This window comes from Nymphaea colorata, chromosome 5 (genome assembly GCF_008831285.2).
Source record: "Nymphaea colorata isolate Beijing-Zhang1983 chromosome 5, ASM883128v2, whole genome shotgun sequence".
NCBI lineage: Eukaryota > Viridiplantae > Streptophyta > Magnoliopsida > Nymphaeales > Nymphaeaceae > Nymphaea > Nymphaea colorata.
The window spans coordinates 17093888-17109782 of record NC_045142.1 but is presented as its reverse complement, the minus strand read 5'-3'; positions in this window follow the sequence as shown (position 1 = coordinate 17109782).

Sequence of the window (15895 nt, the reverse complement as noted above, 5' to 3'; positions counted from 1 at the left end):
TGATTTTGACGATGATTAATTTGCAGGGCCGGGGAAAAGAAAATGTGGATGAAGTTGGTGCTATGACTATCAAAGCTAGAGGTAGCTAGATGAGAAAGTCATGAAATGTCTGACAATTAATTGATATAATTCTTTTTCTAAATCTTAAACGAAAAAAATATGGTATCAATTAAACATTGGCATTATTTGGGTCAAATGACTGACAAATTAATAAAGTGCTTATTTGGTAATTAATGATAGCTGGGCCCAACAGCATTCGGCCGACCTTGTATTTTGCGTTAAGACACAACCAACTAAAATTAAAATATAGAGATCTTCCCTAGTGACAGAGCCTATTCTGTATAAGGTCACCCACAATTGCAGGTTCATTCAAATTCAACTGAATCATCTTGTGTGATGGTAAGTGCCGTGGTGGAGCTACATGATGGCTGGTTCTGCACAAACTTAGTTATGTTCATGTTAATAACTTCATACATTTCAGGCAGCTACTTCTGCAGTAGAGTGGTTATTTTGTATAATTAAAAACTGCTTTCAAAAAACCATGCTCAAACAACTGGTCAATGCAAATGCACTGTGATGGTTTTTATCCACACAAAACAAAAAAATAGCTGATTTCAATTTATATATATATATATATATATGAACATATGTTGTACTTGTAAGTTTTATTTACCAGAAATTAATTGTATTGGTTCGTCTTAATTGGATGCAAGGGCCAGTTAAAGGAGAAAAATTCAGCCAACTTTTCCTTGAATCCCAGGAATGACTTTTCTTAAACGACGATGACATGCTTTCAGTTTCCAGTCGACCTGGTCGGATCGAGAGCAATGTGCTATACTAGTGCAAGGATGGAACTTGGAAGCACTATGTATGCCAGTTGAAGGACATTTGACTCTACTCACATGGGCATGGGCATTATGGAAAGCCGGATCTAAAATTAGTGTCTTATATGGTCTTATGCATGAAAAATTATGCATATGGGTGCTTAATAACCAAAATAACATGTCTAAGTAAAAAAAAGACTTTTAGCAGGGCAAAAAGGGTTTATGAAAAAGTAAATATTGCAAAATATACACTTCTTTACAAAAAAAAAAGGAATACTCTAACCCTGCACTGACCTAAACGATCCAATATCATTAGACATGTGTAGGGGTGTAAAAAGGGAGGCCCAGGCAATCGCCGAAAAGAACTCATGGGACTAGGAATAAGAATATTTAATAAAATACAGAACTCTGCATGCCAATTATAATTTGATCAAATATCGGGCCGATAACAAACTGGTATGATTCAAATAGGTTGATCCGAACCAATTTTTACAGATAAAATGAAAAAATATATAAAATAGATGACAAGAAAGCACCAAATTAGAAATTAAGAACAGAAAAGAAACGACAATAGAAGCAAAAAAGAGGAGTGAGAAAGACAAAGGATGTCTAGATGGCTATGAGCAAACAACAACCAAAAGGTCGACCGCTCTTCTGAGGACAAGAGTTCAACTTCAAACATATAGAGAGACCAAGCCCCAGCCCTGATGTCAAGATTGTTCCAGCTAAGTTTTGATTCTTTTAACCTAGCAGAGGGTTCGCTACCACCAAAAGTTTGTCGGTTAATAATATTTGTAAGTCTTCCATGTGAAACCAAGTCCTTCTCAACCCAATCTGGAACCTTTCACAGTCTTAAGATTGGATAAAATTCACCCAGTGCATGACTTTTGTTAATATAAGATATTGCTAGTGGCCATACAATGAATGCCTGCTAATAAAAAAGACTTCATCTTTTTTTCTTGAGAAAGAACACCCAACTCATCCATGATTTGTCATCTTTTAACAGGAGAAAGTATCTGAAAATAAAGTTGGAAACAGCAGGAGCCAGGCCCCATACATCGGCCTGAACCAAGTTGAAGCAATATTGGCATTTTATTTCAGATTCAGGAAATGATTGTCCAGTCATCTTTGCGTAATTGCATGTCTCACATACTGGAAAATTGTAGACGAGCTTAAGAAACACAGTTTTGAGAATTAGATCAGACAAATGTCCCAACCTATAGTGCCATATGAGTGATTCTTCGTTCTTCTTGTCAGCTGGAAGTGCCTTGTTTGTGTTCAATTTAATGTAGTAGATAGAGCCCACCTCTCTCATAACCATCACCAAGCCCCTTCCGGGGTTTCTGGTCCAGCAGAATGACCTTCTTCTTGGAGAAAATATTCAGAAATTTCTGTAACATAGAGCTGTGCTAGATTTGTTAACAATGATAAGATCTACGGAACAGATATGATCAGGATCAATTACAATGGACAGGGTATGGTTTCCAAAACTCAAGAGCTATCCAAAACTGACCAATCTTCTCTAAGTGAGAAAGAAATCATTTCCCCTATCTTCTCTTATAATTCTGCCCAAATCTGTCGTGTAAATCAAGATCCTAAAATCAAGGATCTAAATTGTATAAAGTGACTATAAATTTTTGTACTCTCTCTGTGTGGTTATAGAATAGAAGAGAAAGTCTTTGTGTGGATGTAGGCTGATTTTGGCTGAACCACGTTACACCTGTGTGTTCATCTTTTCTTTTAACTTGGTATCAGAGCCTGCAACTGCTTTCACCGTGGTCTTCCGTATCCTACATCTTTCTAGAGTCATGGTTCACCTGTCTGTTGCACGACCATTGTTTGATGCTGGCACCATCGTTTCCCGGCCACTCTCTCTGTCGTGTCCCCTGTTGTGCCTCCTGTTCCTCTTCCTACATCCACAGTTTTTTACGTAACAAGGGAAACCACAAAGAAGTGTGTGGTTTTATGCTCTTTTTTTTTATGGTGAGCAAGTGAAAGCCACCAAGGCCTTCACCAAGGAGCGTGCTGCTTCATGTCTTCATCGAGGAGCGTGCTATTTCACTGAGGAGCATCCTGCTCCTTTTAGTGTTTGAACGAAGGTGTGGCACTGAGTGTGTCGTTTCTTGCCTTTATCGAGGCACGTGCCTTCATTTTGGAGTGTGTTGTTCCTGCCTTCACCGAGGCACGTACCTCCTTTTTTGTCTAAGGAAGGCCATGCTCTTTCCAGCCTTCACTGAGGAGCATGTTGTTGACTTCTTTTTATGCCTCTCAACATGAGAAGGTCATGCTGTTTTCAGTCGTCACCAAGGGGTGCGCTGTTTCCTTTTGTGTTCACTTGTTCACTGAGGAGCGTGCTAACAAGGGAGTGCCACCGAGGCCTATCTGCCACTTCAGTCGCTCGATCTCCCTCCTCAGTCTCCTTTTTTGTTTATCAGACTCAAATCGATTGACTGTGCTTGTCGGCTGTTGATTGAATGAGGGATAAATTTCTAGTATAATATGGCTGCATTGTCCTCTTCTAATGCTCATCGCACTCCTACTCCACCAGGTACACAATGGAATGCTTTCTCAAGTTTGGTTTCAGTCAAGCTTGATCGATCAAATTATCTCTCTAGCATTCTCAAATTGAAAGTGTTATGAAAGTTCAAAATTTGATCAAGCATGTTAATGGAAAATGTTCTGCTCCACCTGAATTTCTTGATGAAGCACACACACAAGAAAATACTGCTTATGATTTATGGTATCGTGAAGACCAACTTGCACTAAGTTGGATCAAAGTCACTGTGACTCAACCAGTCATGTCACAACTGGATCGTGTTGGCACAGCTATAGATGCTCGGTGCATCCTTGAAAAACAGTATGCCTCACAAAATAATCTTTGTATTATTCAGTTGAAAAGAGAATTACAAAACATAAAAGAGGAAGGAATGTCTATGACTGAATACCTTCAACATATTAGTTTCTTACATGATTCTCTTAGTAGAGTGCAACACTTTGTCTCAGATACAAACCTAGTTCTCTATACCTTGAATGGACTGAATTCTGAATATGCATCTTGTATTACCACGGTTACTGCATTCAAAGATCTGCCTTCATGGTCTGAATTATATGATATGTTAATTACTCAAGAGCGATGACTTGGAATGCTTTCTTCATCCCAGATGACTCAGGTTGAAGCCACTGCCACTGCCTTTATTGTCGAACAAGGGCATGGGCGTGCTTTTATTACTGACCAAGGGCGTGGGTGTGCTTTTATTATTGAGCAAGGGTGTGGGCGTGGCAACTATAATGGTGGTAGGGGTAGAGGCCGTAATGGATGAAGAGGAAACTATGGAAAAAATAATAATACTAACTAGTCTAGCCATGGAGTAACTTGTCAATATTTTGGCAGAAGAAATCATACAGCTCAACAATGTTATGATATTCCAAAAGCGTTTATGGCCATGGCACTCAACATGGGAAAATCTGATAATGCATCTAGTAGCCGAGAAAATGTCAGCAATACTCAAGACTCAGCCTGGTATCCAGACACAGGTGCCTCCCACCATGTGACAAATTCAAAACAAGATATGCAAGGTAAAGTTCCCTATCATGGTTCCAATTTTATTATAGTTGGCAATGGTAGTAAGATGCAAATTAAAAATATAGGGAATGTGTACCTACCTAGCAAAACGTCATCCTTTGTTTTGAAAAATGTTTTGCATGCTCCTAAAGCACACAAGAATCTTATGTCAATAACAAGGTTTACCAAAGACAACCAATGCTCAAATGAATTTTCCTCTAATGGTTTTATTGTTAATAATATGCAGACGGGCAAGATTCTTCACACAGGGCCACTTGAGAAAGGAGGACTCTATAGATGGACGAGAGAAGGGAAGGACTCTACTAGCAATCCTATCAGTATTGGAGATGACGATCATTAAAAGACTGCTAATACTTCTTTGGTTTCTCAAAATTCTTACTCAAACATTTAGTTATGGCATTTGTGTCTAGGACATGCTCTCCTTCAGTTGTTAAACTCGTTGAAAGTTGCTGGTTTAATTTCTGATGATGAAAGACATAAATTAGATTTTTGTTCCTCATGTGTGCTTGGAAAAATGCATAAAATTCATTTTCCTAAAGCTGAGTTTCATGTGACCAAACCTCTTGAAGTGTTACATGTTGATATTTGGGGACCATCACCATGTGCTTCACGAGAAGGGTACATGTATTGTTTCTTAATGGTTGACGACTACTCTCACTTCTCATGGATCTTTCCCATGTCAAAGAAAATTGATACGGTTCCCTGTTTTAAAACCTTTTTAAGCCTAGTAGAGTGTCAACTTGAAACAAAAATGAAAATTTTCCATTCAGATGGAGGAGGAGAATTCATGAGCAAAGAGTTTAGCACATTTCTTGAAAATCAACGTATTCGTCGATGGATAACATGCCCTTACACATCCCAGTAGAACGAGATAGTAGAAAGGAAGCATAGGCATCTAGTAGACATGGGATTCACCATTATTATTCATGCCAATATGCCACAAAAATTTTGGTTTGATGCTTTTAAAACTGTTGTTCATCTTATTAACAGGTTGCCTATTGCAGACTTGCAAATGACGCCATATGAGAAGCTCTTGATTGAAGTTCCCAAATATAAGAACCTTTGGTTGTACCGTCTATCCATTGAATGGGCCTAGACGTGCTTCAAAACTGGAACCCAAAGCTCGAACCTGCATCTTCATTGGGTATGACAGCTGTCATAAAGGTTGTGTTTGTTACAATCCAATCTCTAATCGTGTCATCATATCGAGACAGGTTATTTTTTGACAAAAGAAATTTTTTATACTGTCATTGTGGTCCCTCTTTTACTGCCTCAAACATTTCAAGTTAGCTAAAGTCGTTGTCCAGATTTGAATGTATTAAGCCTAGACCTATTGATGAGCTAAAAGAGAGTTTACCTCTTATTGAGTTGCGTAGAATCATTCCTAGTTCCTCAAGTTCCTCAGTAGTTCAAACTGGTTCCAATCACTTTCATGTGCACATACCATCAATTTCAGCATACTTAGACCTTCATGGAACTAGAAACACGTTACAAACAAGTCCAGCACAAGGGTGTCACAGTGTGCTTCATATAGCTATATTATGAACATAGTACCACAATATATATATTCTTTCACAAACAGCTCATGTATTACCCTAAAAATACCCATTTATTTTTCTGTACATAGGTAATTACACCTCATACATGCATATTTTTATTTATTTTTAGGCAATCAGAGATGTCTAAGACTAATAATGTTGTGTATCATTTCCAGAATATAACACTTCACACATCTATTCATATCTAGGCGCATAAATACATAGATTCGCTACTATAACATGCATATATATATATATACATATATATATATATATATGTATGTATATGTACATACATACATACATACAAGCAAAAAAGGTACAAGGGCTACATGTTGCACTCATAGCTGAGTATTCCCATACCTTATTGCTCTATGCTGCAATCAATTCAGTCCACCAAGGGCTACATGCTGCACTCATAGCTGAGTATTCCCATACCTTATTGCTCTATGCTGCAATCAATTCAGTCTGCCAAGAAGGCTGCCATTCCAAGGCAGTGTATCATGATTTCCTTGCAAAACATGCATTTACATGTATAATTTCAGCCCCACCAAGTAGAACTCTCCTTGATTTATATATATATATATATACCTACCTATATAGATTATTTATAAAAGAAACTATATAACACTTACCAGGGTCTCTCTAACTGTACAGCCCCTGATTTTTTACTGTCAGCACCCTAGCTCCTTGGCTTTCTTGATCCTCCAAGCTGCCGATAACAGTCACATGGACCAGTGCCTCTTTCCTCTTGATCTTCACCCCAAGATGCAGGAAAACAAAGGTTAGCTTTCACTTTTTCCTAATTTCTAACTGCTGGAACCCTTGCCCCTATGGCTGCAGCAAATGGGAACCTGAGGTATGGGGTTAAATAAGGGCAATACATGGCGAGCAACACGTCCAAATGATTTTGCTCAGGAAGGCTTCTCAGCTGCCCTCAATCATCTTTAGTTTCTTTTAATATTTTCAGTTACCACTTCTACCTAGGTATATATTTGGTAACCCATTCATTTCTTTCCATGACTGCCCCCTTTATGATATAGTTGACAGTTTCAACTATTTTTATCAGTTATTGAATCTACCAATTATAGCCTATGCTCTTATTAAAATTGTTGTGATAATAAAGAAAAAGAAAAAGAAAAACGTGGGCATTACAGCAACCGTCCGGTTTGAGCCAGAAGTATTGGTTAGAAGGCGATCAGTTCTTAGAGATGATATTAGCGACCATCAGTTTGTTTAATCAACATTCAAAGGTCGCGAGTTATAATGAAAAATTCGGCTTTTGGTATTGTTGTGGCTGCAAGAATGATATGTATAGAGGGTTAAAATTTTGATGTAGAAAGCATATTTAGATGGGTGCTTTGTGATGTTAGAGGTGCTTTCCTTCCAGTTTTCACTTTTCACCTGTACAAATCAGACCTTAGGCATGCAATATATTGGATCATATAGATATATAGCCCTCCACGTACGTCATTAAAAGGATCTCAAATGCCCACCTAAGCAAGAAATTAAGTCTAAGGTCACCTATGTTCTTTAGAGAGAGCTTCGCCGTTGACCATCAGTGTCAAAAACTCAAGCGGCATCGATTGAAGAAATTGACAAGCAACATCCCATGACAACGCTGGTGGCTAAAGTTCAGTTTCTCCTCCTCCACCAACCCCCTCTCCTCTTTCTTCTTCTTCGGCCACTTGAATCTGTGGAACTGGTCAATGCCCGATATGAGATATGAGATCGAGTTGCTGCACACTTCTGTGGATCCACAAGTATACAGTATCATAGGAAAAAAGATGAAGGTTGGGTTATTTCTGAATTTTTTAATGATGTACTATGTCTATTTTAGACTTTTAAATTTTTTCATAACCATTTTTTACCCTTTTAAAATGTTCCTTTTCTACTATAAACACGGATATTTTGGTCATTATGTACCCATATACACAATGTTTTTACATATAACCTGTTTTGACAACCCATTTCTACAGGATATATATATATGTATATATATATAATCAATCTTCTTAGTCATCTTTTTCTTACAAGATATATCTTCTCTATATAGAGTACCTTCTTGGACCGGACACTCTCTTTTTCGCTACGACTGTTTTATTAATGCAAATCTGTTCATGTTGGCCCATGTCCACCCGAACTCAGCTGAATGCTCTCCACTCATTGCTCTCATCATGAGCAACTGCCATCACCCTCTTTCTCTCTCTCTCTCTCTCTCACTCTCTCTCTCATTTGGCCTGATTTGTTTTTTTTATTCTGAAACAGCTCTTAAGGTGGAAAGATTAACGGAAGACATGGACTGCGAAAGAGTCATGCATGGAATATTCTTGTGTCAGATTTTTCTTTCTTTGACAAGTAGCCTAAACCAGTGTTGTTAGAGGTGCACACCTGCATGAGGTCTCTGTGCATCACCTAGAAGAACGCCTCAAAGCATCTAAGTGATGCATCATTGACCTAATTAAGGTGTGTGGCATGGCGACCTAATTAAGGTGTGCGGCATATATATATATATATATATGTGTGTGTGTGTGTGTGTGTGTGTGTGTGTGTGTGTTTGTGTGTGTGTGTGTGTGTGTGTATTGAAATCGGGCTGCTATTTTTGTGCTCGAATGGTTATTTTGTATCAATAAAAACTGCTGTAAAAGTTGTATTTGATCATTGCAAATGCATCTTTTGATGGATTCGAGGTGACAATCACCTAGAAGACGTTGCTAGGTTGTTGCATTTGAGAACTCACGGAAAACCCGTGCTGGGGACATCCAGCTACAGCTTGATAGGGAAGAGCAGCGACCTTTTAGGGTTGACAGATTTGGAGTTTAAGAAAGCTGTGGCATATAGAGAAAAGTCGACGTCATTAATTGTTTTAGAGCTACAAAATAAATGGAGACATGCAAAACATGGTGTAACTTCACAAGAAACGGACCAAGTATTGAGGTCTTTTCAAGTATGACTATCAAAGCTAGTGCTATCTGGATGATAAAATAATGAAATATCGGGCCGAGAACAAACTGGTACAATTCAAATAGGTTGATTCAAACCTATTTTCACTTGTAAAATGAAAAAAAAAAGTGTAAAATAGATGACAAGAAAACACCAAAGTACAAATTAAGAACAACAACAAAACGACAATACATTCTTTGTCTTTCTCCTGGCCTTGCTTGTCTTCAATTTAGTTGGCCGAGAGAATTTGATTGTTGGTGGTGGTGGCCTTGTTTGTCTTCGATTTAGTTGATATAGTAGAGCCCACGTATCCCTTTCATATCCATCACCAAATCCTCCTTTGGGGTTTCTGGAGAAAATAATGTGGCAATCAAGATATTTTGGTTAGTTTGCTAACCGATGGCTATTAGGAAATTTCTGTAACATAGAGCTGTGCTAGGATTTTCAACAAGAGGAAAATGTCTAATTCCTTTAAACTGAAGTTGTAGATCCATGTGCCATCTGTATTTGAAGTTGGCATACATGGTTTTGTATTTTCTGGTGGAAGATTTGGATCATTCCCAATTAAGTCTTCTTTCCTAAAGCTCGTTTCATTTTTCACCACTTATTGCAAACCCTAAGAATGGAGCTTTTAGCTATCCTGAGGGATTTCTCGCTGTCGGATTGGTTCCTCTCTTCTTCTCTGCTGCTTCTATTTTCTTTTGTTTCATCTTTTTTTTTTTAAGTTGTACTGTAGCATCCATTGTTCTTTAGATGTTTTTAGTTTTATTTAATACAAACTCTCTCTCTCTCTCTCTCTCTCTCTCTCTCTCTCTCTCATGTGTGTGCATGTGCATATATATGTATATATAAATAACATACCACTTAGGTAAGGGACAGAAGCCGGGCCTATTAAAATTCCTTTTCTTTATAATTTAGCACTATCTTAAAATATATTTGGTGGTAAACATACATTAAGTTAGTTATTTTTTATTTTATTAATATACCATAATAATTAAAAAAGGAATGGCACTTATAACATCAAAATTTTAGTAGTTGAAAAAATACTTTTTTTTTATAAAAGTAATTTGAACTTAAACATTGTTTAGATTAAATTAGTGTTTATAATGAAGACATTAGTAGATTCATATTTTGTTCAGAACACTTTTTAACACAAATATATGAGATCTGTTGGTTTTTGTTTGTGACCAAAGTAGTGTGTGTGTGTGTGTATATATATATAATGTAAGAGGTCTGTTGGTTTTTGTTTGTGATCAAAATAGTGTGTGTGTGTGTGTGTGTGTATATATATATTGACTGGTGAACTGACTTTTTAGAGTTATTCAGCCATCTAATCACGGTTGTCTGATCTAACTTGATAGATAGTTAGGAGAAAAATAAAGAGAAAAAAGTGATATGTATTTTCATTATCTATTATTAGTAATATACACACACACATAATATATATATATATATATATATATATATATATATATATATATATATATATATATATATAATTTTCAATGACAGTGCTATCTCTTTTATAACAAAAAATATTGAGAAAAGTCTTATCAATGTAAATTATTTGTTTATATTCAATAGGGTGGTTCCCTTCTTTTTTGACTTCTCCACCACTAAAAGTGAAGTGTGGTGGAACAAAGAAATAAGGTGACAGCTCCACGCGTTTTGAGTTCTTATGCACGTCTAGGGAGAGGGGGAGAGAGAGGGGGGGGGGGGAGAGAGACCATACAGAAAGATGGATTCCTTCCGGCATTTGCTAGTGACGATCGGCAACCATGAAGATTCATGAGGACCAAGGTGTAGGTACTATGAATAGCTTTAAAATAGGGAAGGGAAGCTGGTCGATCAAGGCAGGGCGTCTTTCAGATGTGGTTTCATTAGCATATGTGTTTTCTATATGCTTTTGTGGTGATGCTGCTTTGTGTTGAAGTCAGTGATATACGTGAAAGACTTCCTTCATAGAAAAGGACGAAAAGTTGCAGAAACTTGTTCTTCTGCTTGAAGAGTCATATTTAGCACATGTTGAATCATATAAATTAGACTGTCAATTGCTTTTGATGTAACAGATTTGGATTTTTCTTGTTGCCATGGTATTAACAATTCCTATCTTCGATAGCCACCATATTTCCATGGGAAGCACAATCTACCAACTTCACATAAGTATTTTAATTCGACCCTTTCTATTCCACCTCTAAGTCTGTGTCTTTTCCACCAAGACAGGAACTTTAATATCAACGATGTCATATAATGTAAATTAATGGTTTCTTTTCAACAGGGTCGTTCCTCTCTTTTTTTACTTGTCTACCACTGAAAGTGAAAGTGTGGTGGAAGAAAGAAACAAAGTAACAGCTTCATGCCCTTTGACTTCTCTTGCATGAAGAGAGAGAGAGAGAGAGAGAGAGAGAGAGAGAGAGAGAGAGAGAGAGAGAGTGTGAGAGAGAGTGAGAGATGGGAATTACATGTTTTGTTCTTATTCTAAATAGTAGTCTGCGCTGGCGAGTGGAAAAGGGAGATGAGTCTGACAAATCCTTAGATCTGTTTTAGCAAAAGAACTGAAGTATGCAACTTTAGTTTGAAAGCGGAGAGTGCTTCAGGACGTAGTGGATCCTTCAGGTCCCTTTTTCAACAGTACCAAGGAGTAACCAGTCATTACATAATCAAGATGGTTGAAGTTTTCTTGAGAATAAGATGAACGGTGAATAAGTTTAACAACACTGTGATTGTTCTGATTCTCAATATAGAAGGAGCTACAAGTGTACACCAGTAGCAACCTATTTCCCCATGTAAGTTCTTATATAAGGTCATTTCAAACGTGCTGGCTCTTAGAGAGGCTTTAGGCAACACAATCCCAATTGTTAAATAAATTTTTTGTTGACCTATTATAGCACCTGTTTGGATGGAGAGAAAAGTAGGATAAAAGGAATAGAATGGAAAGGGAAAGAAAGGATTTGAGTAGAAATGGAGAGGAAAGAAAATAGAATGAAACAAATTGTTATAAAAGCTTGTTTGAATAGAAAGAAAAAGAATTGTTCAAACAAGGAAAAGAAAGAAATAATTTGAGTTGGTTTACAATAATACCCGAAAGACTCTAGAACTTATTATGCAAGTAAAACATTTTTGATTCAGTTATATGGCTAGATTCCAAGGGTCGCATGTCAATCTTTAAAAACCTATTTTATATGTGGCATATAGTTTTTATATATATATATATATATATGTGTGTGTGTGTGTGTGTGTGTGTGTGTGTGTTTGTTTGTTTCCCTTATATAAATTTTAAATAATTTATCACCTTAAAATCAACAATGAAAGATAAACTTTAGCAATAGAGGACATAGGAATGTAAAAGGCCAAGCAAACCAAATATGTTTATGACCTCAGGGTTTATCTATGCAACCATTAACATGTGTGATGGCCTTCATTCAAGAAATCCATTTATTTCTTGCTTCATATTAATAGGGATCCTTAGATAACTTGATAAGATATAATAATGGTTTCCATAAATTATTTCTCGTCATTCCCACTTGCATCTCATCAATCATTTCAAATTTTGATCGCAAATTGAAAATGTCATGCTATCGTTTAACAAGTGATGTCCAGTTCTTCATACGAATGGAACTAATATATAGTGAGACCACCAGTGGCAGAGCTAGAAATTTCTGATTGAGGGGCAGTCTGTTTAGTTTTAAACTTGAAGGGTCACTCATATGTAATAAAAGTCAATTATGTTTACATATGTAAATAAGGCAAAATTCGTAGGCTGGTGTGGGTAATTGCCCACACCAGCTACAATGTAACTCCACCACTGGAGACCACCTTGAGTTACAGATTACCTCTTCATGTTTCACCACATGGTACTTGTATTTGTCACTCGTCATGCGATAAAAATATTTTGGAGATGAATATTTCAATTTGTTTGACTATCTTGGAAGGCTTGAAGTGAATTGTGGCTGCTGGAAGAAACGAACATGCTTTTTGAGAGTGACTCTAGCACCATTAGTAGCCATTCTTTGGAATTTTCAATTTCTTTTGAATTTTGACAATGATGCTCTGAGCAGCAGTGATCATCTGAGGAATTTGATGTGAAAGGATGGAGGCCTCATTATGGCCTACTCCTTTTGAACATTGAAGAAGGTGAGCCTGCATATGCTGGTGAGGACATTCCACTTGAAGGGGATGAAGAGAATGAAGCAAAATGAGTTTGAATATTATAATGAAGATGAAGAAGATGAATAGATAGGTTGCATATTATAAATGTTTGATAATATGATGTAAAAACAGTAAAAAGTTTATTGTAAAAGTCCTTAAGACCTCAAATTTTATCATGTTTATCATATCTTATCATTATTATGTCTGTAGATGAAGATTTGTGAATTTTTATTATGTGTGTAATATTGTGATGAGCTGTTTTATATAGGAAACATTTTTCTTGGTTTTATCAGAATTTATCGCTATTTTTTATTTTTTAATTGCGAATGCATTACAAAAATAAATTTACAATATGTTACCATACATGTAGCCCAATCGATAAGTGATACTATACGACTTTTACAATATTGTTTCTTTCTTCAAATTAAGTTTCCTACAGTTTCAAGTATTGTCTTATGAGATTGAACAATGACCAGGTGGCCAAATTTGTTCAACAGAATTAAGAGCCTCAAGAGCAGTTGTCTAGGGCGCTGGCAAAAACTGAGCAGGGAAATAAAGATGCTACTATCTGGGAGGTTGTTCCATGTGAAGAATTGACTGAGTCTCATGGGGAGGAGGAGGAAATTTGGTGCAGAAGGCAAGAAATTATAGATGCAAGGGGTGATAGAAATCCAAGTTGTTTTCAAGTTGTAGTTCAAATAGGAATTATTTTTAATGATGATTAATTCTAACATTTAATTAAGAACTTTATTTTGATTTGCATGCTGGGAAGGCACAAAATGACAAGAAAATGTGGATGAAGCTGGACTTGGGCTAGCTAGATGATAAAATCTTGAAGGGTCTGCTAATTAATAGCCATCATTTTCTTTCTTAATATGACCAGAAAAAATATGTTATCAATCAAACATTTTCATGTTTTGGGTCAAATGACTCATAAATCCAGTGTTTCATTGGTCAATGTTTGCCATGAGCCAGACCCAACTAGCATTCAATCGACCATATTTTTTATGTTAAGACTGAACCAATTTAAAAAATAAGTACCCTCTATAGAGATCTTCCCTTGTGCCGGATGAGCAAGAGGGGTATTTCATCCTACCGCTCAACAAGAGGGGTATTTCATCCCTAGAGCCAATTATGTTTCAGGTGTCCCACAGTTTCAGGTTCACTGAAATTCAACAGAATCAGCCTCTGTGATGGTAAATCCTAAATAATATGTACTTATTTGATGGTCAGAAAATAAATAACGAATCATGACTAGTTTACGCATATAATTGAGCAAGGTCATCTGTAGACTTAGATAATGTTTGTTATTTGTTGGGTTAGGCATCTTCCTAGATAGAAAACATACTAGAAGCATCAAATAAACCAATCCTAGTGGGAATATATATATATATATATATATATATATATATGAGTGTGTGTGTGTGTGTGTGTTGAAATTAGGTAGCTTTCTGTGTCGAATGGTTATTTTGTATTGTTAAAAACTGCCATAAAAGTTGGATTCCATAATTGAAAACCATGGTCAAGCAATTGATCGTTGCAAATGCATCTTTTGCGATGTTTTTTATCGACACCAAACAAACAAATAACCATCCAGCCGTGGAGGTTCATCTTTGAATCACTTGAATATTCAGAAATGATCACGCCAATCCTTTGTTAATCACCCATTTTAATTGCCCTTAAACATGTTTAAAGTCTGATGACATTTGTTTATTTTCCAGTCAACCTTGTACAATAGATGGATCATATGAATATCCCATCAAAGGATGTAGGATGGCCCAGCAAAGAAAAATTACTATGATCTTTCAAAAAATTGATTCCTCATGACATGAATAATTTCACGCTAGCCCGCCAACTTGTGATCTCAAACCCTTCTTTAGTGGTGGAGCCAAGACTTTTTGGCTGAAGGGCATGTGTGTCACCGACCTGGGTCTGATGTGGGGACTATGATGTGACAGCAACTAGGTCCAGCATCATCGCAACAATGCTGATGTGGGGCAATGGTGCACAGCAACCCACACTTCGCTTCAATACTTCCCTTCTTACAACATGTTCACCGCTTACTGTGGCTACCTGAGGAATACGTTGGTTACCTGAGGAATACGTTAAATGTCTCTCTTATTGATCAAATGGTGATTGGAATTCTTCAACACAAGAATATTCAAACGCTATTACTTAAAATTGTTTGGATTGTGGAGAAGGGTGCAGAAAACACAAAAAAGTTGCATGCAATCAACAGTAAATGATGCAAGAACTTGTTACATCACTAGCTAATGTCACCAGCCACCGTAAGTCCCCTGACAAAATGTTCCAATCTTGGTGTCTATAAATTATGACATAGAAAGTGGATTAATTTCTGTCATTTGTATATTTAATTACCCATTTGATATCTCATGAATAGAACGAGGGGCTCCCTCGACAGTTTCCGAACGCAAAAAACCTATTTGATTTCACAAGCAGTGGCTGCCGGAAGTTCATGCAGCGCAATTACATTATTATACAAAATTTTTTGTTAGGTACTGGAAAACTATATATTTTGAACTTAGAACATGGTACTCCTCAACTTGATGCAAGATAAGCTAAGCTAGGTAATAATCATTCACCAAAATATGGAGTACATCACTAACTTGTGGAGTTTGGTGCATGTTGGATGGAGAGTCTATGCTTCACGCCTTCAAACTAAGCAGAGTCCAAAAATCACCAAAATGGTTTCCAGCTAGAGATCAAGCTGAAGAAAAAAAGAACCCTAAAGGGGTAGTGGAAAAGCCAAATTTCTGACTGGGGGTAGTATTAGTTTAACTTTCAACTTTAAGGTATATAAAAAAAAAATTAAAAAAAAAGTATCAATGACTGGTACG